Below are 5,533 nucleotides of genomic sequence, written 5' to 3'. Positions count from 1 at the left end.
GGCTGCAAGAGAAAGAGAAAGAGAAGGACAGCTGCTGGCCAAGCTCAGAGCAAAAGAGAGAGGCAACAGCTGATCAACAGCTGCAACGGAAGCTGCGGATCAGACCCTGCCTCTCTCTCCTGGTCTCTCTCCAGCCTGCTTTGCAGCCCCTTAAGCAGTCAGTGCTGGGTCGCTGTGCTCCAACCAGCACTGATTGCAGAACTGACTTCCGGTGTTTGGTGGAGCCTTCGGTTGGTCCTTACAGATCCTGGGTTTTTAAATATTAGGATCAGCCTCTTCACTAACCAATCAGAGCAGCTTCAGTCTGACCAATCAGGACAGTGCTTTTTGGAGTAATCAAACTTTGAGGACTAGGAGTCTTCCTTTGCATGAGGTTGGACCAATCAGAGACCAGGGGTGGGGACTTCTCTCTCGCTATTTAAGCCAGCTTCCTTCTGGCTCTGGGAGAACACTTTCTCTTTCCACTCAAGATTGTTTCATGGAGAAACAGGAAGAGGGAGATGGGAATGGAGCAGGTGGAGCAGACCAGAGCAGAGCAGAGCTGGTTAGCCAGACAGGGCCACCTTGCCACCTGCTGTTTCATGCTAGTAACTGAGCTGTATCAAAATTGAACTGTTTGCACTGAATATTTCCTTCCTCACTGCACCCTAATTTGGGGATTCCTGGTGGCATTGAACTGGCACCAATGACCATCAGCTGACAGGAGTGTTTTATCTTATACTGGAGGTCCCTCCCCACCCCACAAAACAAAAACAAAAACACAGGAAAAGAAAACCATTTGGAGTATATAGATGAGATTCAGAGGGCCTAGTTTGCCCTGTAAGAGGTGATACATTATGTCATCTCAGTGATTCACACTTAGGCAAGACCTAGGCTATCAGGTCCTTGCCAGACATCTGAGTTCACCTAGACTCAAAAAGGTGCTCATCTCCTGAATAGGGCACTGCATGGAGTCCACCCTCATCTACGCTTGTACTGGCAGTACCTGGACTCCAGCTGTGCCTGCCCTGCTGCCCCACCCTGCTCCTTCTGCAGCTCCACCACAGCACCCAGCCTCCCAGCACCGCCTTTCTTTGCCCCCCTCTTCCCGCCCCAAACACAGCCCCCACCCTACCCATTCCTCCTCCTGCTGGTGCAGAGCTACACCCACCTCAGGGACTATATAAGGGCGGTGCTTGCTCTGCAGGCAACTTCAGATCCAGAGCCCCTCCCAGAAAGCAAACAACGGGTGAGTTCTGGGCACCAGGCCCATTAGGGAAGTGGGACAGAGCAAGCTGGGGCTGCCCAGGGCTGGGATCTGCCAGCTGCCTACTCCTGGCTCCTCCCTGACCTTCCGTGGCCTGGGTACCCACAGCCTCTGATCTTTTGCTGGGATTGCTGCCTGAACTGCTCATCTGAGAGGGAGACAATACCAGAAACACCCCCCACCCAACCAACTAATCCCAGGTGCCAGGGCAGGCCTGTAATGGACTGGCCTTGTGGCTGGAAACCAAAGCCAAGCCTGAGATCATAATATTTTTATTTATTTCTCAACTCCCTGCTTCCCAGAGCAGTTTGTGACAGTTTTTAGGCAGCCCAGGGGTTATAGTTTTTCATTGCTGCAGAGAGATGGAGGGAACTAGAGAAGAAAGAAGGGAGGGAGGGAGGGAGGCAAGGGGGGATGGAGGGAGGGAGGGAGCAAGGGAGGGAGGGAGGAGGTAGGGGAGGCCAATGTGATCCTAGAGGTTACTTTCCAGTAACAACAGTGATAATTCAATGTATTACTTACAGGGAGGCAGCTAGCACCACTATTATCCTTCCTTGCCCATCTCTGTGGAAACAAGCTCTGAGAGGAGTCAGGATTGGTAGCTGGCTTCTGAGCTGAGGTGGAAGGCCAGTCACCTGCCCCTGAGGGGTGGGTGTCAGAGAGGATGCTTGGCCCCCGCTCCTGGTGGGCTGCACCCCAACCCTAAGGCCTGTGCTGAGTTTTCAAACTCTCACATCCTACACCAGCCTCAGGACTTGGGACACTTCACCTCTCTAAACATTAGCAACTGAATCTTGGAAATGAGGAAAATCTACCACTTTGCTGAAATTTGCTTTAATGCGGAGCAGTCAGCTATGAATTTCTAATAGAGAATTATCATCTCAGGTAAAGGGTGGGAATGTGTGTGCTCCCCAACTGAATAGGAAAGGCCCAGTCCTGGCTGCTGAGTCTGCAAGTCAGAGCCCTCTTGGCTCCCTGGGTCCTGGCCCTGGGTCGCTGATGGAGCCTTGTCCAGTTCCCACCTGTGTGCTCATGAGACAGTGCTCTTGTCCTCCTGGAAAAAGAAAAGGAAGTACAAGTTTCTGGGTGTTTCAGGGCGAGGGGGATGTGGAGAAATGTCGTTGCCATATTTGCTGGTGTGCTAGGCCTCTGTCCTGTGTTGTAGCCTCACCATGGAGCAGCTGAGCTCGGCCAACACCCGGTTCGCAGTGGACCTCTTCCGCACCCTGAAGGACAGCAACCCCTCTGGGAACATCTTCATCTCCCCCATGATTTTGGCTGAGCATACAGAGGTGAGGAAAGCTATGAGAGCCCGGGTGGTGTGCTGCTTCTCTTTCAGTGGGCAAATCTTTGAAGGCATGATCTTCTCACTTCAGAATTTTCACTTTCTGTTTTGCATGCAACTCGCTACTCATTAATAGATGCCTGCTATGTAATGTTACCTTTCAGCACAAAATGAACAGGGAATGGAGGAAGTTGGCGTTGTTGCCTTTCTGAGGGCACAGGAGATCCTGCGTTTATACTGTTGAGGCCTAGTCATGTGCCTGGCACAAGTGCCTGTGTGGGTAGGGGGGCCTGAAGCAGAGGAAAAAAGTGAGGTGTGTCTGCTGCAGGGACAGGGCCAAACCCTGGGTGGTATGGCAGGTCCCTGTTACAGGGAGAAGAAGCAGTAATGACTGGCCTTCCACCTGGCCTTCATGGGTGTGGGGCCCACCACTGTGCTGTGTGGTCTTTGTTGAATTCTGAGAGGGGAGCTCTAGCTCTCCTTGAAAGCAGGGGAAAGATTACACGGTGCCAGTAACTGGGGAACGTCCAGCCTTGGATTCAAGTTTCTCCATGTTTATTCAAGTTTCTCCATGTTTATTCAAGTTTCTCCATGTTTATTCAAGTTTCTCCATGTTTATTCAACTTTATCCTAGTTTATTCAAGTGTTCCAGCTGCAAATCTTTTATTTCAGCATTTTATGAAAAACCAGTGGTCTTTACCACTGCAGATATGAAAGCACTTTTATGTTTCCCAAAATCCACTTTTTCTTTTACCCCCTGGTAGTAATGATTAGTTGCTTCTTGCAGGGAATGTCAGCTTCTGTTTTGAGGTTTATCCAGTGACTGTTTTGCCTCAGCAAAAAATAGTTTTAAGGGTTCCCCTGCTTTTCCATTAAAGTAGATCTATCATCACAAGTGTGCAAACATTCCCTATCTTGGTGAGTAACTGGACTTTGTATATTGTGTAGGTTCATTCTTTGTGTGTTAAAATAAGGACCCAGCCCATGAAGGGATTCTTGATTTGTAATATGAAAATTAAACTTTGCTGAATGTTAAGTTTATAGATGTTATTTTTAGGTTACTGATGCTGATAGTGTAGTTTAAAAATCCCCTCAATTCTGTAATATCTTTGTGCTCCCTCATAGGGGATGATTCTTAATTTTATTGTTTATTTCTGAGAACTTGCAGAAAAACTCTATTTGATACAGAATTTATATATGAATATACCAGTTATGATTTTCTCTGGAGAAAAAGCAGACATAGATAAATATTTAGCCTATTAACCACTGACATTCATTGGACTATAATAATAAAAAAGTGATATAAAAAGAACTTCTAATGTAATTATGTCTCACAAAGCTATAAATTTTAAATTCTCTATGCTTTTGTTCTCCAATGAAAGTTTACTAAAGTACTGGACTGGGAAGTATTGATAATTAGTAATAAAAGCATTAATTTAATTTGATAGAAGCAAATGTCAAGGAATCTGTTTCAAAATAAATGGCTATAGAAAGACTGTTTTCTCTATTTTAGACTCTTCACTTCGATGCAGTTAAGGAGATTCATTCAAGTTTTCAGAGTCTGAATGCTGATATCAACAAGCGCGGAGCTCCCTATATTCTGAAACTTGCTAATAGGTTATATGGAGAGAAAACTTATGAGTTCCTCCCGGTGAGTACTTTACATTCACATGCTAAAACTCAAGAAATACATTGCCATGCTAAAACTGACAAAACAGTGCAGACATTTTCCAGCACAACCAAGTCACAGAAGTCATTTTTTATTTTTATAAACATTCAGAAAAAGAGACAGAATTTAAACAAATGGCAGTATCTCCACTAATGATTCAATTTCATTTGACAGTCTTCACAGGAAAAGATAGCCCCGGCTGTGTTACTAAAGCAAGAGTGAATTCCATAATTCACTTCCAGGAACAACCAGTGTATACTTATTTATGAAAATGTCAGCCAAAGGTCTGAAAAAAATTGGTAAATTTTATGTGACACCAAAACTACTGAACTGTACACTTAAAATGATTAAGGTTGTAAATTTAGTGTTATGTGTTTTTTTTTTACCATAATATAAAAAGCATAAGGGTTAGAATTTTTTTGTTACAATGAAATTTATGTCTTTTAGGACAATTTCTATTGCTTTTAAGGATATTAGAAAACCATTTCTATATGTAATTGGAGTTATTCATGTTTGTTTGCTTATTTTTTTACCTTTTTTGTCTTAAACAGGAGTTCTTAGCTTCAACCCAGGAAATGTATGGTGCTGAACTGGCCAGTGTAGATTTTCAGCGAGCCTCTGAAGGTGCAAGAAAGGTGATAAACGAGTGGGTCAAAGGGCAGACTGAAGGTAAGAGAGTGGGCGGAATGTAGGCATTCATTACACACTGGCCCTTCCTTTTCTCCTTCCACTTTCCCAGCCTGCAGATAATTCCCTGCCCTTTTCCTCTGCCCTCACCTTCTTCCTGGGGGTAAACTCTGCCACTGCCCAGTGCCAGACAGCTTTTAAATGTGGAAATTCCTCAAAGTAGGAAGTTCAACATGCTTTCACAGAAGCAGACATGCTTTCACTGAAGCAGCTAAATATGTTCCCCATAAATTCACAAAACCACATTTTAAAATTAAAAGTAACATTGAATGTAGGATAAAAAGGATAAAGCTTTAAGGAAAATCCATCCTAACCCCAATTATGGAGGAGAATCCTATATAATAAAAGCCTAATATGCTAAGTGCCGTGTTATCTGTTCAGTCATCTGTTCAACCAATCAAAGCATAATGATAGGCTAAAGCCACTCAACTGCTTGCTATAACATGCACTGACCATCAGGGGGCAGACGCCCCAACCTGTTGGTTAGCTTGCTGCTGGGGTCTGGCCATTTGGAACTGAGCAAGGTGGGCCGGCCAGGCCCTGGTGCCCTCCTGCGATTCCTCCCTGCCTGGCCAACATTCCACATCCATCTCCAACTCCGAGAGTGCACCAGTGGGGTCTTTTGGCCTGGCCTATGCCCTCTCAC

General features: G+C 45.3%; 1 non-coding gene across 1 annotated transcript; it reads left to right on the top strand.

The window, feature by feature from the left end:
• Positions 1-1,119: 1,119 nt before the first annotated feature.
• On the top strand, positions 1,120-2,512 carry LOC102771778. Its single transcript, XR_001512657.1, has 3 exons — positions 1,120-1,228; positions 1,771-1,844; positions 2,392-2,512. It is a non-coding gene; the product is annotated as an uncharacterized LOC102771778 (transcript).
• Positions 2,513-5,533: the final 3,021 nt, after the last annotated feature.

Source organism: Myotis davidii, unplaced genomic scaffold (assembly GCF_000327345.1).
Source record: "Myotis davidii unplaced genomic scaffold, ASM32734v1 scaffold1234, whole genome shotgun sequence".
Classification (NCBI taxonomy): Eukaryota; Metazoa; Chordata; class Mammalia; order Chiroptera; family Vespertilionidae; genus Myotis; species Myotis davidii.
Note: the sequence above shows the minus strand (reverse complement) of the source record. Positions and strands in the feature narration are given on the sequence as shown.